We start from the raw sequence: 23,574 nt of genomic DNA, 5'->3' as shown, positions 1-23,574 counted from the left end.
TACGACATCAATTTTTTAACCTGGTTATGACGTCAATAAGTTCTTTTATGCATTTACCTATCCAAATGTTATTTTAACAGTCCTGACATAATATTATGTTAAAAATCATGTCATCATCGTATACAATAAGAACTATAATAAACAATTTAAACTTAAATATGGAACCACTATGAATAAAAAGGACTCAATTGAAAAGTTTTTTCAAAAAGTGGAATCAATTGTTATGAAAAAAAAAATGTAGGACCATATTGAACAAACCTTCCCAAATTAGGGACCAAAAGCGGTATTAAGCCTAAATAATAATAAAAAGACTTTAAAAATTAATTCAAATTTGGAGATGAATCCATCCAAACTAATACGAAATAAAAACTATGCAAAACAGGCATAAGCCGATTACGCGGAATGCGGACATCTTTTTCAAGCAAAAGAAATAGTTGTACCACCATTTTATTGATTTGTTCAATAAGGTTGAATGTTTAAAAATAACATTTAAATACTTCTTATTCATAACTTTTAAACAATAAATGCGTAAAGAAATAAAATTATTTTAAATATTAGCTTTTCCAAATATGTTTCTTCAAATTGTTGACACTTTTGTTTTCTAGGAACAAGTATGCTGTAAAGTTGAAATAACACGAAGTCGATGAACGATATACATCATCATCCTTTTGTTTTTCACTTTTTCTCAACTACTTGTGTGATATCATGAAACCTTTAAACAACGTGATTCGATTTATACCACCAAGAAATTTATTGAAATGTTCCTCTCCTTTACAAATGTGATTATGGTTATAGTTGTTTCTTAATTATAAATATTATTACTATAAAAATATACTATTTATAATAACAATTTTTATTGCTTAAAATTCATAAGGTATAAAAAGTAATATAACTTGAGATAGACTCTGATATTATGTTAAGAAGTAAATTTTAAGACTAATTTAACACCACAAAATCAGCTTGTAAGGTAGAGTTTGCACCTTCACTTATATATTATAATTTGATCTTATATTTAGTCAATGTAAAACTTTCAACATATATACTTATAATAAATTGTAAAGTCTTTTTATACCGATTTCATCAAGAAACGGTATAGAAAGTGGTAGTATAGCATAATTGCAATACATTGTAAATACTTTTTTTACTAGTACAAAAAGTCTTTTTCAGTACCAACTAAACTTAAAACTAATATAGAAAGTGATGTGGTGATAAAAGTATAATATTAGAGAATACTATCTATGTCGATTAGTCATTATAATTAGTATAAAATGTTTAATATTCATATTTGTCCTCCTTTCACGCTTCACTTTTGCGGAATCTGTGAGCTTTCTTTACGTTTCTTCTTATTCATTTCTTTCTCTCGTTCTTGTTTTCTTCTTTGTTTGTCCCGTTCGTCTTTGGTTGTCATTCTTCGTTGTTGTGGACATATTCCCATGGTTAGTGGTCTTTGTTTTATCAGTAGTGAAGTTGTCGTGCATTCCCTCCTTCCCCCGTTGTTGGTGGTGTTGCAGTGCGTCACTAGTGCTTAGGGTTGGAGAGGTGTTGCGGTGTAGTGGGTGACACTCCTTATGCGCATTGGAGCTTTCGTTGTGCGGTGGGTTGTGCTCTTTCATCACCCTCAAATTACCTCGTTGCTCGTGGTGTTTTGAGTTTTGTCGTCGTTATAAGTAAGTTTCAATTAATACTCACTTGTTTTACTATTGAGACACGTGCAAAAAATCATATTCCTAAACGTTATTAAGTTATGAAATTTGAAAATTTCAAACAATAAACATCTTAAGTATTATCAATAAAAGTTAACTCAAATTGTTCATTTTATAGATTTCGATAACTTAAATAAGATGTTTTAGACAAAGTTTAAGAATCAGTATAAAAAGTATGTCATTCTATGTTGGAAAATGATATATAGACAACAAACTTTGACAATATTTAGACAGAGGACGCGTGTTTAAATGTGATTGGTCCACGTGAAATATGAATTTTAAATTCGACTGCAGACGTGGCATGCAGAGAAGGGATCAGATTTGAATCTGAAAATATTTTTTTCATCTTCGTGCATTCAACACATTTGAGAGTTTGAGAGAGAGAGGGAGAAGCGAAACGCGTTCGAGAACCCAGCTGACACCGTCACAGTGACGATCTCGTTCGAACCGGCCTCCACTGTCGTCGGATTGCCGCCGCCGTAGACCCGCCATCTGTAACGCCCCGGCAACTTACAAGGACTGTTGACTGCCCCCACAAATCACCACGAGACTTTCCAGTGTGCTTTGTCCTCACTCGCACACTTTCCGGGAAAGCTTCCCGGAAGGTCACCCATCCCAGAATTACTCCAGGCTAAGCACACTTAACCATGGAGTTCTTAAGGGTTAGGCTATCGAAAAGTAAATGCATTTTTGGTGATATAGGTAGCCAAATCAATTCCTTTAAGCTATCTTTCAACTGTATAGTCATACCTATACAGTCTCCAGATCCCTCTCATTCCGGTGTATGTTCGATTCGTCCATGTGCCCCTTCCACTCGAAGCCTGCCAGGAGCCGCTCCTTGTCCGTGCCCCCTGCACCATGCCTCTTGCATCGGCGATCACTCCCCGCCCTCGTCAGTGCCCGGGTGTCACATGCCCACCAGTTTCCGTCTGGTTCGTCCTCGAACCACACCGTACTGGGAGAGGCTAGGCTCTGATACCATTTGTAACGCCCCGGCAACTTACAGGGACTATTGACTGCCCCCACAAATCACCACGAGACTTTCCAGTGTGCTTTGTCCTCACTCGCACACTTTCCGGGAAAGCTTCCCGGAAGGTCACCCATCCCAGAATTACTCCAGGCTAAGCACGCTTAACCATGGAGTTCTTATGGGTTAGACTGACACCCGGGCACTGACGAGAGCGGGGAGTGATCGTCGGTGCAAGAGGCATGGTGCAGGGGGCACAAACAAGGAGCGGCTCCTGGCAGGCTTCGAGTGGAAGGGGCACATGGACGAATCGATCATACACCGGAATGAGAGGGATCTGGAGACTGTATAGGTATGGGACTATACAGTTGAAGGATATCTTAAATGAATTGATTTGGCTACCCATATCACCAAAATGTATTTACTTTTCGGTAGCCTAACCCTTAAGAACTCCATGGTTAAGCGTGCTTAGCCTGGAGTAATTCTGGGATGGGTGACCTTCCGGGAAGTTTTCTCGGAAAGTGTGCGAGTGAGGACAAAGCACACGCCTTCGAAGAAGGCAAAACCTAGACGTCGGAGGTGCGCCGTCGTCTTCTCTCCTCCAAGTCACCGTACCGCCGTCGTTGAGCTGTCATTCGAAGGCATGAGTATCTTCTTTCATTGAGTTGTTTTCTAGCACTGTTGTTGTATGGTTAGAAGCAAAGTCTATAGTAGAAAAACACCCATTACCCTGTTCTTCTCTTTTTCTTTAATTTAAGGAAAATAGGTCCTTCAAATCCAGCAAAGAAAACAACATTTTTTGTGTACGCCTGATTTGGAAAGTATGTGCTCCAAAAAACATGGAACCAAGGATTATTGTAAACAAATGTTCTAAAACAAGGACAAAAAGTGTGAAATCAGCAATGAGTAGGGGAATGAGGTTTACTCTCTTCAGTGTTGAGCTTGGGACTGGCAGCAGAAGCCCCAAGTGAGAGGAAAATCAATGAAGTTGAAGCAAGGAAGAGTAAACGGAAGACCTTGAAATATCTTAAATTGGGCTCCATGAATGTGCTTTCACCTTTTGGAGAGTGATAGCGTGTGAGTCAGAGAAAGGTTACTGACATTATTACAAAGATGAATGGTAAATTTGTTTGTTTGATTATTTGTTTTGTTATATTCATTAGAACAGTTGCTTTTAATAAGGGATTTGGGCAGAGTTTAATTTTTTAATTTTTTAATATATCTAAATTAGTCTACATGACTGCAGTTTGAAGATTCAAGAGAGTGATAACACAAAAACAATTAGGAAAAAGAAGATTTGTGAGAAGAAATATGTAGACTTAGTTGAGATGATTTAAGATAGACTTAATTAGTAGTTTAGTTCATTAGTAATTTAATTTCTATAAGTAGATATTTTATTTATTTTAGTTTTTATATTTGTTTTTAACTTTAATTTCATATTTTGCACACGTATTTGTTTCCGTTTNGAAACCATTTGATCTCAAAGTGGGTATGAATTGTCAAGATGTTTTATTGATTTCAATGTTTCCAGTTACTAAAATAGTTTTAAATATTGCTTTATAGTTTTAAATATTGCTTTATAGCCCGTATAAACCGAAATCTTCAACAGAGTGTTTTGCTTAGAGATAGTGGATTACATTTTTGGCTGGATTCGAAGGACCTATTTTCCTTAAATTAAAGAAAAAGAGAAGAACAGGGTAATGGGTGTTTTTCTACTATAGACTTTGCTTCTAACCATACAACAACAGTGCTAGAAAACAACTCAATGAAAGAAGATACTCATGCAAATCATTGTTAAAAGGAAGAAAATACCTTTTAGAAAGGTACTCCGGCGACACTCCGACGACAATCCGACAACACTAGGCAGTTGGGACGACGACAAGATGTTGCCTTCGAATGATGGCTTAACGGCGACAGCACGGTGACTTGGAGGAGAGAAGACGACGGCGCACCTCTGACGTCTAGGTTTTGCCTTCTTCGAAGCCAGCTCGAACGCGATTCTGGATAGCTGCGTGGAGGGAAGACAACGGAGGACGGTGGGTCTACGGCGGCGGCAATCCGACGACAGTGGAGGCCGGTTTGAACGAGATCGTCACTGTGACGATGTCGGCTGGGTTCTCGAATGCGTTTTGCTTCTCCCTCTCTCTCTAACTCTCAAATGGGTTGAATGCGCGAAGATGAAAAAAATATTTTCAGATTCAAATCTGATCCCTTCTCTGCATGCCACGTCTGCAGTCGAATTTAAAATTCATATTTCACGTGGACCAATCACATTTAGACACGCGTCGTCTGTCTAAATGTTGTCAAAGTTTGTTGTCTATATATCATTTTCCTTCTATATTAGAGCGTTAAATAATATAAAAAATGTTTTTTTATATTGATTAAAGCCTTAATAAGTATAAAAAATATCATTTTCTTATTGTTCTAACAGATATAAAATGTATTTTTTTTATTACAAAAGTAATATAAAAAGTATGGTTCATGTATAAATTATCTTTCTCTTTAACAATTTTTTTGGATCGTTCTCGAAAGTGGTATAAAAAGTGAATTTTTTATAAATGGTTCTTATAACATAGTATATAAATCATTCAATATTTAAATTATGGATAAAAGTAACATAAGCTTAAATTAACGTACTTTAATATTATTTACAAAAGCGTAAATACTCTAAATGAGTCTTGGAACAACAATATTAACAACTTGAGTTAGAGTTTGCGTAATTCAATATAAAACAAATTTTATAGAAAAAAATATGAATCAACATGATGAGTGCTATAAGTGGTATTACGTACTTGACAAAGTTTTAAAAATAAAAAATCTCCAAGTATAAAAATATTACAAATTCCTGATCTAGCATCTGATTATATGTAATATATCTGGACATAAATTTATATGAAATGGGTAATATACTGTAGAGCATTTTACATGTTCAATGCACAATATTATTATTTTTAAATTGAAGACCTTGTCAAGAGAATTTACTGGCTGCAAAGACAAAATTATTTATAATAATAGGATAACATATATTTACATGTATTTGATATATATTATAAAAATAAAAAAATAAATTTCATATTTTTAAAAGAAAAAATAATAATAATAAATACTATTAAATAAATATAAAAATGTATATGTGTGAAAATATCATTTCCGTGGGAGTATAAAACCTAATTGAAGCATCGTGACAGAGACAGCTAGAACCTAATTTAGTGATGCTTTTATTATATATATTTATAAAAGAAAGAAAGAAAAAGATCCCTTGAAAATGGTATCAGACGAGTGAACACGGCAAGGCAAGCATGGCATCGAGATTGATGCGTGTTCTGTCGTATTACCGCGAATTGGGTAAAGTCAAGTTAAAGTGGGCATTTTGCAGACTCGGCCATTCAGTGAGTCACGTGACATTACATCAATGCGTTTTACTTTAATAATATAATGATATAAAATTAAAAATATAGTTATAATAAAAATCTTACCAAATTAAATAATAACAGTCCTTCAGTTTCAAAATAATGGCAGTTGAATGATTGATTTAAGGCGGGGTGAGCGTGGCGAGGGTGGTAAGGCTTCGTATATTATTAGGGTGGGTTGGGAAATTGGTCTGAAGGAAAATATAGGTTTCCTCTGGAAAAGACGAGGCAGAAAGGAAAGAGAGACATCAGCCAGGAAGGGTTTGGTAATGGGTGGTTAGGTAAGAGAAATCAGACTATTCTCTCTCTCTCTTCTTTTCCTCTTGCCTGAGCCTCCCATTCCTAATGCTTCCTACTTTCTCTCCTTCCTCTTTTACTTCCCTTCCATTTCAGTTACACTAGGTATGTATTCATCTATTTCTCTATCTATATCTTCATTTTTCACTCTAATCTGTTCTAATCTTCATATTTTCTAAAGATCCTGATTTCTATATTTATGCTCTGTTATTTTTGGAATTCGTATTATATCAAAAGCAATTTCGCAAAATATTAGTTCATGTGCAGCGTCAACTCACCATCTCTGTGAAGAACAGCCGATTCACATGAGTTTCTTACATTACACTATCTTTAAGATGTAGTAAGGAAATATTATCATACAAAAATGTAGAGCAAAATTTCTCCTACATCTGATCTTCGCACCAGAGTACTCTGTTCAGGCACAAAATAACAAACATGAGAAAGAGGGACTATCATCAACCGTTTGTTTGACTTGGGAAGAAGGGGAGGTGAATAAATTAATGAAATATTTCATCATAAAATATTGTAGGTATAATTTGTTTCCATTTTCAATTGTGTATTTAGTTAACATTAAATGAAGGTTAAAAATATAATTCAGCAAAAGAAAATGTTCAAATGAAAATTCATCGTTACATATATGTATTCTGTATTCAAGGACTAAAAATGGATTCTATTTAAGGTGAAAGTATATGAGAAAATCTTATAATATTTACTGTTAATAAGAGAAAGTCATACAAATCTTCATCGTGAGCATTCTTGGAAAATATATCTTTCAACTTTTTTTTGTAAATATTCTTTACAGTTAATAGTTTTACAAATACATATTATTATGAGATGATTAAATAACCTTTTAAATACACTATATATATATATATATATATATATATATATACTTGTTTGTTTACACTCATTATTAGTTTAGAAAATAAATTATAAAAGGAACTAAAAATTGCCTCTATTTACGGTAAAAAAAGTTGCCAGTGTGAATGTGGGAAATTCTCGGTGGTAAACATGAACGTGATGATGCTCAAAATGCTTTTATTTACATTAAAAAAAAAAAAAACTATTTTCCGCATGCCTTAAATGCTTACACAAATGATAACAAAGTTATATTGATTAACTTATATCGCTTATCACTAAATCTTATTTAAAATATAATTTTAATATATTTATTTTATTCATTCCATAATTCTACTTTTTTTTTAAAATAGACACTTTTTAATTAATTTAAAAATCTAGAGCTTTGTTCACATTTATTTCTCTTTTCATTAATTAAATGATTTTCCATGATATCTTAAGTGGCCGTGTCAGGTCTAGAACTTAACGGTTTGAAAACAAAAATAAGTAAAATGGAAACTCAATTGAAATTATAGATTCTAAATATAAAATTTTAGTGTTAAAATAAAATATTAAAATTTTATATTGAAAAAGAGACCAATTTCTTTTTTAATTTTAAATATTATATGCATACGGCGATAAAAGAAAACCGAGTACTATATTTATTACTGGCTACGTTGAAAAAATGATAAATGATAATAAAAAGTAGTGGAGAGGCCTGAGAGGGTCCGATCCACTACGCAAAAATATTCTATTAAAATATCCTCTGCCGACAACTTTTGTCCATATTCTATGTCACGATTTTCATCATGCTCACAATTTTGATTCCTCTTTTCTTTTCCATTTTTTTTTTCTTATTATTATGATTATGACTGAAAAGGCTCTTGTAACCTTACACAATATTTCTTTCTTGCATCATTTTTAAATTTAATTTGACACAATCCATTGAGATGGAAAGGCCTTCTTCCTCTTCCCTGTGAAACAGAGAGAGAGAAAGAGAAGAAAAGGGAGACAAAATTGGAGGAAGACATGGGTATGGGGGGATTGGGAAGTAAAGCTTATGCTATGCTATTGTTAAATCCATCCCTAATCAAAGCAAAGCAAAATATGGTGTTTCTTCCCTACACCTCCCATACCGCTGTTTTCCTCTATTTTTCCCTCTTCCTCGTCTTTCTGCAGCTGCTTATTCATCTCAGATCTCTCAACTTATCTCATCTGGTAATCTTATCCCTCCCTCTATTTTCTCATCAAATTTTTATCTCTTATTTTTAATCTACTTTCCCATATTGTATTCATTACTTGCAAGTCGTCAGAACTGAAAACTTTTTACCGATTTAAATTTTTTAGATCTAGATAAGTTTGGTTCAAGTTCTTGTTAAACAAATTATACGAACCAATTAAACAGCCAGTAGTCTGGATCTGAGTACATTAAACAAATTTCACTGAAGCACGTATTACAGCAGTTGAACAAAGAAGAGCAAAATCAAGAACACTCATCAAACTCCTTACTCCTAACGTACCTTTCTCCTTTTCCATGCCACCCACTGAATCTTTCTCTCCCTACGATCACCACCACCGTTAATTCTCACTTACCTAATTTGTTGCTATTTTTCTTACAAGTTAGATATATTTCTTTCTGTAATTTGATTGTTCCTAAATTTTAAATGTTAGTTTTCTACTTTTCCTGTTTCAAAATATATAATTTCCTGCAAAGTAACACGGATGTTCTTTTCAAAGACAAGGCACGTCACGTTATTTTTTTTTACTACAAGTTCATTAAGATAATACATGGGCAAATGAAAAAAAAAAAAAAAAAGTTTGTAAATGGTGTTTCAAACAACTCCTTTTTCAAACTAGTGAATATTCAAAACTGAAATGGTGATTGAAAATATGTTTCAATTTTTTTTTTGTTACAATCATGCTTGGAAGCATAAATCCAATTGTTTTTTTACGTGTATAAAAACAGATTTTATTTATATATTTTTGTCTCACATTTGTACTTATATATAATTTTCATTTCTTGTTTATCTTGTAACGCATGGAATTATATATATATAATTTCCTTTAAGAAATTATGGTTAAAGATATGATTTTATTTATATATAATGAAAATAAAAAATAAAAACATGCTTCTAATCACAATTTCTTAAAATATTTAGGGAAAGATAAATTAACATTTAGATATATATCAAATTTATCACGAAAACAATAATAACGAGGAGATAACATTTTTTTGACAATATTTGAACATTATCATACGTGTCATTGTGTTATTGGTTCATGGTGATGTCATTGTGTTATTTGGACCAATCACACAATGATACGTATGATGATGTTCAAATATTGTCAAAAAATGTTGTTTATATATCATTACCGAACGAGATGATAATGTTAAACCACAAAATTTGTGTTCAAGTTCAATCTTAGAAAACAAATTATAAAACCAATCGTGGGATTAGTTCTCTCAAAGCAATATTTATTGATTACCTTTCTTCAAGTGTTATTTTTAAAAAAAAAAATCACTTTTTTTAAAGTTTTTTAATATTAATCTTCAAAAAAAAAAATCCAAGCAAACTTTAGTCTAAATTCACAGTTTTAAAATGAAATATTCTCAAAATTCACATCTTACAAAAATCTCAACGCGATTCATCCACATAAATTCAAAACAAAATTCAATTGGGAACTTAGGTATTTGAAATTTCAAAGTTTACTTTCTTTACTGTAATTTCCTCAACTTCTAAGAAAGAATTGGAATTAAAACTCCATATAAAAACTAAGAGATTCTCTAAAACCCAAATCACTTTCATCTTTCCATTTATTATTTTTGAGCAATGGTACCAAACTTGTCGGAAGAACCAATCACATATTATGACTAAAAACAGTATTTGAAATGGAAAAGAAATCCCTTTCACATTTAAAAAATGTTAAATATGTAAAATTTAGATATGAAAATAAAATTTATCTCCAAAACTTTAATACATTCTTATCTTAAATTTAAAGATAAATAATTCTTTTAATCCAATTGTATTAACTTTTTTCGAATATATTAAATAGTTTGATACTCACATTATTTATACGTTTAATCAAATAATAACCAATAACATTATTTAATATTAAAAAAGGTTACGTCTTTAAATTTAAATGATTATATTCATTAATTTTTAAAATTTGAATACTAAAGTTAAAAGCACATATACTTTCAATTTCGCATATAAATATAAAAATTAAAAACTTTATTCAACTAAGTGTGGACGTGAGATGCTACTTGAGTATACTTATATTTAAAACATAATTTGTATTTAAAATATTAATTTAACAAACTAAATTCAAATTTAGAAAATAATATTCTCGTCATTAAATTCAAAGTAATTTGTTACCTCGATTAATTTGTGTATATAAATTCATTTTTTTCTACGATACTAAGTCTTAAAATATGTTTGTGGAATAATTATTCATTTAATAAGTAAACAAGATTCGTTTAAGTTAAAATAAACAAACATATGAAAAACAGAAATCTACTTAGAAGATTTAGCATTGACTTAGGTTGGAAAATGAGAGATAAAAAGGAAAAGAAAATAATGTTGAAAGTGTAATGAAAGAGTTGAGAAAAGAAGAGCTGAGTTATGGATTAACGTGAATGCATATGCATGGTCACATGATAATTAATTACTAATAAAACCATTAAGCATTAATTAGAAAAGTTAAAAATAAAAAAATAAAAAATAAAATGGTGTGGTTTTGCGCATGCGGGATCCAATGCGTAAAAAACATAGAAAGGAATGAAAAGGGACCCACCACTGTTGGCCGAGACACACTCTCGAGGCCTCACGCGCCGCTCTTTGTACACAATTATTCGGACACACCATAAACACGCATCCCTTACCATCTTTCTGCAACAATTTTCACTTTTTTATCTTTTCTTACTCTCCAATGAAAAAATTATGAAAAAAATATTGTTAAAAATACTTTTCTCTTCTCAATATAACATCTCATTTTAAATCAATTTTTACCTAAATATATCTTTTTTTTATTAGTTTATGTTTATGCTTTGGTCTATTAACATATTTTATTAGAGTAAATCATTATAAGTGTGATCTTAAAGTGTAAATTTTAGAATTTTAAACTTTAAACGAGTGTTAATTAGTATTGAAGAAGAAATATATCGAATAAGATAATTCAAATTTTATTCTAAATTGAATTTGTAATATTAAATAAATTTAATAAAATTAGTTAAAAAACTAAATTCACACATTTTTTAAATTAAAAAAAATTAAACTAGACTAAAATTTTTAAAAATTAATTTCAATTTTTACTAAAATTAAAAAAATAAAAATATATTTAATCCCGAATTTTATTTTATGTACTTTTTTTATTTATTATGATATTTTCTCAACAAAATGCTTAATATAAAATATAATTAGAAACATAGTAATCCTATCATTAGAGAGTTTTTAATATTTATACCAATAATTTTTATTAATTTAACAAAAGTCTTTTCAACAAAAATATACTCATATGGTAATTAAAATATGAATATCTAATATTTTTATGCAAATAATATTTCATTTTTCAACACTTTTTTATTTTTATTTTTATGCAAATAATATTTTTATTTTTAATTATGTATTAAGATATCAGAAAGTCAAATACAGCCATACACAAATAAACATGTAAAATAAGTTTATATTTTATTTTTCATTGAGAGAGTAACAAACCTCTTTACTTAACTTACAAAAGAAGCTATTCTTATTATAGCTTTAATTAAGTTATAAGTACATTATAAATGCATATTTTTTTATTAAACTTCTGTTTAAAATTACTTATCAGATTAGATATTTAAAATATTTTTAACTTTTAATTATTTTATTATTATTTGATTTGTCGTCAATTTAGATAATACAGTTGTTATTTTGGATCGTTATTACTTACATGTTTTTATTAGAAAAAGTGAAAATAAAATAATTAAATTTGAAGTTCTTTATATATTTGAATATTTCTTAATTGAGTTTATATTAAAAAAATATTTTATTGAGTATTTAAAATTTTTATAACTTCAATTGAATTTTATTTATTTTATTTTAGTGTCACGTAATACGGTTGTTTGATTTTGCCATCTCATTTACAATATCATGAACTTGGACATTGAAAAATAATTTCTAAAATCTAATAATTTCATTTAAGATTAAATGTTAAAATAAAAAAATAAACCAATCATATAGAAACTCAAAATAATATCGTTAAGTATTATGTACCGAGATAGCGTTTTGAGAAGTATTTTTACTTTTTAATTTTCAACCTCCACCTTTTTTTTTTAGTTTAGTGTTTTCTTGTTTTAAGACATCCATTTTTTGAGTATGTTTTTTCTAAACTTAACAAATTTTTTGTTGAGCAATGAAATTTATGGGAATTTTAAAATTTGATTAAGTTTTTATACTGTAATATTGGTGTGACATCGTTTATACAGAATATTTTAAGGAAAAAAAATGTATACAGACAGGTGGAGCACACTGAGTTATTAACTGGCAATTAGAGAGTAATGTGAAGAATTTAAATTTGATTTGGATTTATGCATAAGTGTGATTAAAAGTGAAGGGCAGACATAGGAATTGAAAGGTAAAAGTGAGACATGAAATCTAGGTAGTGTTGTTGTGTATAAGGTGGTCTGCTGCACTGTACTACGCGTCATTAAGAGGATCATAAAAAAAAATGTAGAATTTATTTCCAAAAGTTGAATTATGAGTATTTAACAAGATATTATGATTATACGCTTGAAATATTAGTTTATTTCATGTAAATATTTTGAGTGAATACTTTCAAAAAGGTTATGAACTGAATTGCAAAAGATACAAAGAGGATGACAGTCTAAGCACATATGGAAAAGATTGTAAAAAAAAGATTTAATGAATTAAGTAGGTTTAAAGGTGATTCCTCCTAATAATGACATACTAATGACGTAAGGCTGAAGTAGAGAAATTGACAAAAATGGCCCTGTGAGAGGGAGACTATTAGGTGGGATGGGACGAAACCCATGTGCCCGGTGGGTCCCATTCTATTGATTGAGTCAACTCTGTAGCCATTTGATTGAAGAAACAGCCTTATAATCCTAATGAAAGAGAGATCCACGTGTAAGATCCGTTGGATGAAGATCAAAAGGCGGTGGTGCGTGCGTCTATTTCTCAGCCTAATGTAGCACAGCAGAAGAGCTTTTGGTTTGGACGTGACATAATCTATTAAGAAGGCACGCAAAGGGATGAATTGGTTTCTCTGTATAATGAAGCAACGAATAGAATTATTAGGTTTTAATGAAAAAAGAAGAAGAAGAAGGAATCTAGACCGCTGACTTGTTATTGTGCTTTTTTCTATTCTGATGGGAAAATCTATAGTAAAGTGATTGAGCTGCACATTTTGTTAGTACAGGTGCGTTCTTTCTCTATCATCTTCAAAAGTATGTTTCCCAGTGTCTCACATTTTCTCTTTATCATACCACCAATATGCTAGACAACCACTTTCCTCCCCATTATATTTCTTATAACTCATTTTCTCACCACCTTTTTCAATCCTACCATCATCGATCATTACACAATAATTGCATAAATGTGTTCCTTCACAGTATATGATTTTCTTTTTTTTTTTTTTTGGTGTTAGAAATTGATTGAAGATTTGAGCAGGGAATAAAATCAAAATCTTTGACTAAGACAAAGGGTTGTTAATAAAGCAGAGAAAGATTGCATGAGGTAGAATTTTTGAAGCGTCTTTTTCTCCTTGTCTTCCTAAATTTCAATGCGCATGCAACTGCGATTGTCCAGTTCAAAATGTTGACGTTCCTTGTGCGTGGAGTCCACACTATGCACCGCGTTGCCTCGACTTGGAAAATTCCTTCACAATGTTCTCAAATAAGCGCCTTTTCATGTGAGCAGACAGGGAAAGGACGTGGAAGAAAGAAAAGAACATCACATTTGATACACCTACGATTATTAATAACTCAAGATGGGAATAAACAGTAAATCTAAAATGGTATGAAGAGGAAGTGTTTGAGAAAATGTCACAGAGGAAATGTGACAGAATTAATAGCACAGCATACGTGTTGTTTTGGGGATTTTTGTTTGTATGTGTTGTTTGGGTTGGATGGTGGTGTTGATTACTCAATGATAAATGGGTGTGAAATTGGACACACAAATTGGTGGGGTTAGCTGCACCTTGGGCCAATCATCCGCCTCCATATCCATTCACTCCAATCTAGGTTAATGCCCCACTACTACTACTACTACACACTATACGAATCATCTCTCCCAGTCCAACCCTCAATAATAGGGTAATAAATCCAAAAAGTTGCCCATAAAAGCTTGTGCGTTGAGCTTAGTGAGAAAAAATAGTTAATCACCAAGCCACGTTCACATACTCAGACAAACAAATTTTTCTTTCCCTCTTCCTCTTTAACCCACCATAAATCAATATGAAAATTCCAAGAGCTTTGGAAACCGAGTTAGTGGACATTTTGCCATTCCCCACAAACATGCCCTTAACTATATTAGGCCAACAATTTCAACTTCGCTTTTTTTTTTTTTTTTCTTCACATGCATATTATAAATCAGAATAATAATAATAATAATAATAATAATAATAATAATAATAATAATGCAGAACCAAAAGCTAAAATCTCGCCTTTATATACGACCCATCATGTCACCCCTTGTTTGTCCCTATGCTTACACACTCTCACTCTCTATTCCAACTCTCATTTTCTAAGCCTTAGCTTAGCTGTAGCTCCCCCATTTCCATTTTCTTCTGCTCTTCATAGCTTTGTCACTCATCCATTATCACTCGTAACTTTTTTTCTTAACAGACCACCAAAATGGCATCTGGAACTACGACCGTGTCTTCGAGACTTGGAGGTGTGACGGTGAGAGATGTTAGCGCCGTCGTGGACGACGGTGGTGTTGGGCAGAAGGGCATTTCCGTAAGTATGCATAAAAGCTGATGATGAATGAAGGAAACAACGCAACACAAAAGCTTTGCAATTGCACTCTCCCGAGTTTCTGGCTCATCACAATGTGAAGAATTGGGAGAGTGTCATCGTTGCATCGCGGGGAATTGAGGGGTGCGGTCCGAATTACCTTTAACTTAATTAGGTTCTTAAATTTTGTATTTTACTTCTTCTTTCTCACGTATTTGCCGCTGATTTTTCTTTATGTTAATGTTATGATGGAAGAATCATGGGATGTAAGAGATGCATACGAGGTTGCTTGTTTGGTTGTGGTGGTTTTGGTCTAATGGGTTTTTATTAGTTTAGGAACTTATGCTTCTGGCATGCATCACTTACACCCATCAATGTATTTTTTTTTTTTCCTTTGTTGTGAGTTTTATATAAAGGGAATGAATGACTTTGGCTTTCTTATAATTTAATTTCCATTCTCTTGCTCTTGAGCTTTTGATTTTTCCTTCCAAAGATAGGAGATGCAAAGCAGACAATGATATGATACCAAACGTTGAAAAGAAAATAAAAAAGAATGAGAGAGACAAAAGCAATGGAAAAAAGCAGTGTGTGCCTTTGGTGAAAGAAAGTTTATCACTTTGGACTTTAATGTCTGTTTGATCGCTCACTCAGAATGAAACCAATTAATAAAAAAAAAATGAATATTCCAGCATTGACTGAATAGCAAGAAATGAATCAATTTGGATACACGTTACGTCCTTATCATACTACAACCTATTTGTCTTTTAACCAATAATGTACTCATTGAAAACTATTATGTATAAAACTAAAATTGTTATCAATTTTAGTATTTTTGACATTTATATTTTGAGAAATTATTTGTTTATTAGGTGTAGAAAACCAGCCTTCCATGTAGCTAACAGAGGTAAAGTGGGTAAATTTGATTTTGCCTGCCCAAAAGCTAAAGAAGTAAAGTGTCTTTGACATTAGTTATGATTAGTATTATTAAGCAAAAAATAACTTTTTTTAGTATTCATTAATCATCCTAATCACATGACCATTGTACTGTACACAGTGCTGCTTTTTAATTAAATCCTCCTTCTACCATTGTTAAGAAGAGATGGATAACAAGAAGAATCATTACTTAGTTCTTAACTTTATGGCTTATATATTAAAACGCGAAAGAAAAACACTGTTTAAACAAATACAAAGCTGAAAAGTTTTTTTTTTACTCAATTATTAATTTGGTTCTCTGATTTTATTCAAATTTTAAAGCAAAATCTTTAATTATTAGTTTTTTAAACATTAAATTTGATTGCTCGCCGGTTTTTTTTTTTACTTGACTATAAATTGTGGTTTAAGAATAAATCAAAAACCCTCGTGGATGGAAAAGAGAAATAATTTATGGTTCATTGAAAAATTAAAGAACCAACAAATAGTTAAAAAATCAAATTGAATGTTTTTTAAAAATAAGTAAATGATTAAATTTAATGTTCTTGAAAAATTAAAGGATTAATTTGATAAAATCAATAACTAGTTTTTTTCTTTAAAAAAAAATTCGAATGAATCGACTTTAATTTATTTAGCTAATATATGTTCTTTTTAAGTGTTCAATCAGGTTTATTTAAAACTGTAGTTTGTTTCATTGAAAACCCTATAAAAAATCTAATAAATTTCACTAGGTCAACTAGTCTATAAGAGCTCACGAGTTTCTTACATCATATAAATTACTTTTTGTTATTTTATATTAATATTAAAAAAACATTTTTTTATAAAAGCAACAAATATATTATTTAGAAATGAATAAACACATAGACCATAGGTCCTCGTCTTATTATGCGGTCAAAAAACGAGAAATTTTTTTACAAAAAAAAAAATAAGGCATAGAAAATAAAAAGCTTTCTGAAATTAGTAATTTAATTTAGGACCTTCTATGTTTCTTTTTTCCTTTTTTTTTTCATTCTTATGAAATTTGTAATAACTCTTTTTAATTCTTAGGAAAACGGTGGATTTTGATTTTAACTTGAGTAAAATATTTTTCTTTGATTTTCATCTTTTAAAGTTTACATTACTCTTCTTATCCGTAACGTGTAGTAGAAAAATCACATTTATTTTACGAATGAGAGTTTGAAGGAATACGTGTGATCTTATACTACAATATAAAATGTGTCATAAAGTTAAAACTCAATAGTTTTAAAGAGTGAGAACATATTAAAGTTAAAGGAACAAATTCAATCGAATCATTACTCTTATATCCCACACACTCTCAAAATTAACAATTTAATCCTAAAATATTTTAATTATTTAGTAAAACATTATAATAAATAAATTCATTTAAATAAATTAAATTTGAAAGTGTCTCGTATAATATTAAATTTGAGTTTTATATTTTTTAAGAATTTATTAGAAGAACTAAAACGTAAATTTGGGAGAGAAAATGACATTGAAAGAAAAGGTTAAGAAAGAAAATTACACTTACCCTTGTGTTGATTTGATAAGTTAGCATCCATGGCATGATGTTGAAGTAAATTGTTTGAAGAATTTTAGGTTATTTTCTCTTATGATCTAAAACGGTAGCATGACCCCTACCCTATATCAGGACCACCGCAATTAATGGTTGGCGGCTTAGACCAAAAGGGTAGTTTCTATTTCTATATATATTCTCTGCATTTTGCAGTACAATCTCTTAAACATGATGAGAGATTCAAATATTAAGTCAGAACAACGATGAAGTTACAAGGAAAAGGATGATTTAAGGTTCCTTCATTTTCATCCTTCGTAATTTGGAAACATTGAACTTTGATCAGCTTGCAAGACAACCAAACATAGTTCTCATCGAATGCTAAGGACATTCCTTGAATGTAGTAAGTACTATAGTTAGATAAGGTTTTGATCCAACTCAACGTATGTTACTATGGTTAAGATGTTTGGGCCACGATATCCAAAATGTTAAAATGTGATTTTAAATTTAACTTAAATTTATAAAATAAATTTTGTATCTAGTTATATATTATAAAATTGTTTTATATTTTTAGTTAATATGATATTTATAATACAGAAAATAAATTTTATAATCGACATTGTTTTTACTACAATATTTTCAATGAAATAATAACGCCCTATACCTTTTGCCTACTCTGCAGAAAAATTATATAACTCAAATTTTAAAATTGAAACAAAATACATTAATTAAACATCCTTAACTAAAGATTCATTAATTAAACGGATGAAAAAAAATATTAAGAAAATGGAATTTTGGTAATTTTAATTGAAAAATTAAGTTTTATGTTGGAATCTCTGTTGATAGTGGAAGAAGCTGCCGGGTCTATTTGCAGCCCGTATTGATACCATACAGACCAAAAGGAACACATTTTATATAGTGAAATATCTAAGTGGGTGGCGCATAATCTCAATTTTTTACACTTCTAGTTCAAGGAAATAAACATAATTTAATATCCAATTATTTCTCACGTTAAAAATATAATGAGGAATATAATTGACACAACGCGGGAACAAACCAATAATATCAAAATTAAATATATTTTTGTCTCTTAAAATTTTATTAAAAATTAAAATTAACTTTTTTTAAAAAAAAAATTAATTCAATTTAGTTTCTTATATTTAAAAGTTTATTGACTTAGTTATTTTAATTAAATTCTGTTAGTTTTATTTAATTTTTAAATTATTTTTTAGTTATCATGAAATAACTCAAATATGATTATAAAAAATGCTTAAAATATTAAATAAATTTAATAAAATTTTATTTCAAAAACTAAATTTATTTATTTTTAAAATTGATTAACTAAATTTGACCAAAATTTTAAAAGAAGACTAATTCTAATCTTAACTGTAAATTAAGGGAAAAAATATATTTTATCAAATAATTTGGCAAATTAGAGATACTTAGCTTTAGTTCTATCCACATGTAGTATGTTCTCCCTCCTCTCTGTCAAAAATGATTAGGTAATTTGGGATTATCATGCATGACACATGTTTCCAATTTTAAATTAATAACATTTAACTAATTATAATAATAAGGAATCATCATTGTCTCAAACATCAAATAACAGTTTTGTAGGCATGAATGTTGCATCCATTAAGAACGAATCCATGAATGTTGGCCTCTACGTTATTTGATTCCATAAAAGATAATATTTTACTTGCTAATATTGTACTTTTACTTTATCGATTATTTTCCTTCGTTAGCTTAAAAGAGAATGAGAAGAAAATTTATGAATAATCATTTTTTTATATTTTTCAAAATACTTATTTATTATTGTATTGTATGACTAGACAGTCGAAACAATAAGACTGATAGGAAGAGATTATCAAGAGAGGACAACTGGCCAAACAGGTTGGAACCCACGCGTCATGCAATTTAAATAAGTAGTCGTGCGGTCAGGAAAGTGGAGATCAGACGAACGTCCTCTAGTGATTACTATTCCTAAACATCGCTTCAAGTCAAGATTACTGATAAGCGTTACTTAGCATGTAATGAACCATGATTTGGCTGTTTTTGAGGTTTTATTAATTTCAGACTTATCTTAAAACCTATAAATAGAAGTCAAATCTAATAAGGTATATGATTGTATTTATTGCGAATTTAAGATTATGTTGTGACTTGATCAGATTAATTATGGACTTGAGTATCAAAGCACCCGGACAGATTGGAGCACAACCAAAGAAAGATTTTGAACAAGGAAATATAGAATTAACTAAGCTGACTTGGAATAAAAGTGTGAATGAGTGTTTTGTAGAAAATCTTCAATCCTATTCTCGAAGCAATCATGTTGACATTCTCTATTTTATTTTATTTTATATTTTTATAAAATTTATTATAAAATATATTTTCAAAATAATATTACCAAAAGTGAGAGGTCATTGCCTTCACAGGCATTAAAGAAAGTGTTTAAAATATTTTACCGTGTCTCTTCCTTCAATATATATATATATATAGTATAACATTGTTGAAGTTATTGAAATTAAGAAATTGCAATAGGGTACGGGGATAAATACATATAAATGGAATAAGATAAATACATCGAAAGATGAAATATGAAATATTAAGGATATGATTAAGAAAGAGATTTTATACAAGGAATCGAAAAGAAAATGAAAGTAAAACTATCATAAAAGTGAAATTTGACGTAACTATATCGAGAAAATAGTTTTAGATAAAATCGAAAGATTAACTATAAGAGATAAAAAAAGAGTTAAAACATGGTAATTATTATAAATTATGTAATTTTTATTTTGTTTTATTTTGATTTAAGTGTCAGCAAAATGAGAGAGGAGAGGCAGGTTATAAATATGATGTTCGTGTAAAAAACCCGGAGACAAATGGTATTTACATGTCAAACACTCTTAAAACGTTGTGAGTAGAATAATGGTAAATTTAATGATAATTACTTAAGTCACCACTTTCATAAATTTCACTTACTAGTTTTTGTTTTATCGTGTAATTTATTTTCCATACCATTTTATATTCATGGTCTTTATAACAATTTTCCTTCAATTCATATTCATTTGTTTTTGTCACAATCTCCATTCAATCTTTATATAAAAAAAAAAAAACAAAAATATGAGTGCTGAAAAGAAATACATTAATTAATTATAGAAATTCACGAAATTCCGACGAATTAAACATTTTTTTATAAAGTTGATCCATAACATAAACAAATTGAACATAAATTTTGTGTTAATTATGAAATCTTAAATTAAAAAACCTAGTTTATTGAAAAATATTTGTTTATTAATCTAATTAACAAATAATTTATGTGGAATTAATTTGGTTAAATAACAACAAATTAAACAAATATCGAAGTAAAATTCTTTAAAAATAAATATTTTTTAAAATACAAATACATTTTTTTTCTTCTTAACACTGACAAATCTTTGTGCTGGGAATTAAAACATTGGAGCACTTTTCTAAAGATTCAGTAATGTTGAGTATCATGAATATTTTTTTTTCTGTATAAATATTTTTTACCAGATAATTAATTGTATGTGATTAATGAAGAAAACTGTAAATAATATTATTCCACAGAGAAAAAAAAAATATCCAAGCCTTTCACATCTTTTGTTTTTATCTTTTTTTATTAGAATTGGAGGTGTTTGTTGTAGTCTGAAATAATGCACGTGACATTATTAATCATTGATGCTATAATCAGAATCTTATCAAAATCCAAACATCTATCTAACCTTCTTCCCATCAAGCTTTTATCTTCATTACTAAAAAAATTCTTATATCATATTATTACATTTCGTATCTTCCTCTTTTTTTAGCCAAAAACTATCTTCTATATCTTAGATAATTCTTTTCATGAACTATTATAAAAATGAAAATGTAAAATTAATTTGAATTTATGTAAAAAATAATTCATTATTTTGAAATATATTTGAAAGAAAAATTGATGTAAGATAAGTTTAATTTTCCAAGTGGCACCGTCGAAGCATCTGGGTCCATTCAAAATGTGCCATCGGTTATCTTGTTAGCGAATGAAAATTAAGAGGTCACTTTTGATAGCAAGTTGGCTTTATTTATATGTTTTTCAAACACTTACTACCACTTTCCACTTTCTATCTTTAGATATTTTAGTGAAGAAAAGAGGAAAGCTTTATCTCTGATGTGGAAAGCGAAAACTTACTCAGCTAAATATTTTTTTTTTTTTAAATATCTCAAAAATAATATTCAATTTTCTCACTACCATTTTATTGACTACCAAATCATATTATTTAATTAACCAAGAAAATTCAGTACGAATGTATAAAAATGTCCTCTTGCATAAAAAAGTGGTAAATTCAAATGCATATATTAAAAATAACTATTTTAAAATTGATATATGTAATTACATTTTTTTAAAACGAGACTACTTTCTTTTTTGAAGTTTAACCTGATTATTAAAACCAGTGTACTCTTAAATCATAACAAAAGACAATACAAAAAATTCAATAGAGAATCTAAACTTTTGCTAATATTGAACTATATTTGATTAAGATATATAAACTATTATAATTTACCTGAAGTGTTATATATTTAAAAGTTTGAAAAACTATGTGATGATTATTTTTTTAGTTACTTTTTTTTTTCCATGGTTCCATTGAAATGTTTATTCCCAAAAGCTTTCACTAACTTTGAGGAGTTGAATGAATAGTTGTCAAAAAAACATTTTAAATAGTTTTAATTAAGGTATGAAATGATCATTTTACAAAGTGATAAAAAAATTATTAGAATGATTATGTGTTCCTATCTGACGATGATGAAGGTAATGATTGATATATAATTGAAGGTTGCGAAAATAATTATCTAATAAGAGTATTTTTTTTTATTTTTTATTTTAAATTAGTGAATCGAATAAAGTTTTAAAAAGTTATCCATATAGGTGAGTCTTTCTTTAAAGCATGATTTTTGTTTGAAAGTATTTGTTTGTTTATTTTTTTTTTCTTTTAATTAGATTGAAGTTGTAATTGGTAACACAACTTTAATTGCTTTGCTGTGTTTCTTTTCCTAAAGTTTTTAATAAATCATAATTGCATGCATAATTTTAGTTTTTTTATTTTTATTTTTTGTCATTCTAGTAATAATAGTTTGACATTATTAAAATGAAAGTTAAAAATATTTTAAATATATATTTTTCATTCAACGTTTTAACATTTTGATGTGGTTTTTAAATATGAACTGTTTTGGAGTTACAATTATAAAATAAAAAAATGTTTTGAATATAATATCTGACTCTAATAATGCATCTTAATGGATTTGAGGTAAGAACATTTACACATATATTGTTTTAATTGATACTGTAAATGAAATAAAATCAAATGATTTTTTTTTAATAAATTTTGGAGATGTTGAAGGTTAACCATTTTGCTGACTTTTGTTTGGATTGAAAAAAAGAAGAAAAAAAATGCATAAAGAGGTGAGCAATGTGAGTTTATGAAGAGCAATAATGATAGAAATTGTTGTAGAAAAGCTGTGTAAGGGTTGTATTGGGTCCATTCTAACACTATTCAAACAACAAAAAAATGTGAAAGTGATGCAGCTCATTGACCATAACTATCGGAATACTTGGTTTCATCATATACGGTAAAGAGTAAGAAATAATATATGACTTTTCAAAATTAAGTATATAGACACATGTGGTGTTTTTTTAAGAATGATGATTAATGTTTTTGTGTACAAAATAAAAATTTAATCTATAGTAATTTTTTTATATTTGGAAGGATATGAAAATCATGCCTCGTCACATGTTACATGAATTCAATAAAAAAAAATACATTTTGTTCTTTTCAATGCCAAGAAAAAAAAAAGAGTAATTATAGAGAAGACTTTAGTGTTTAGTGATTTAAAATGAACACAGAACTTATAGGTGTATCCTTTTAGTTGGTTGTAAAATTATAGATTAATGTAGGTATTTTATGTTGTTAATA

At 29.3% G+C, this 23,574-nt stretch overlaps 1 long non-coding RNA gene across 1 annotated transcript; it reads left to right on the top strand.

Moving 5' to 3' along the window:
* Positions 1 to 6,204: 6,204 nt before the first annotated feature.
* LOC106771557 lies at positions 6,205 to 7,015 on the top strand. The gene is made up of 2 exons (XR_001376474.2): positions 6,205 to 6,482; positions 6,615 to 7,015. It is a non-coding gene; the product is annotated as an uncharacterized LOC106771557 (long non-coding RNA).
* Positions 7,016 to 23,574: the final 16,559 nt, after the last annotated feature.

Source organism: Vigna radiata, chromosome 8, assembly GCF_000741045.1.
Source record: "Vigna radiata var. radiata cultivar VC1973A chromosome 8, Vradiata_ver6, whole genome shotgun sequence".
NCBI classification, from domain to species: domain Eukaryota; kingdom Viridiplantae; phylum Streptophyta; class Magnoliopsida; order Fabales; family Fabaceae; genus Vigna; species Vigna radiata.
This window is presented reverse-complemented; position numbering and strand designations above follow the sequence as displayed.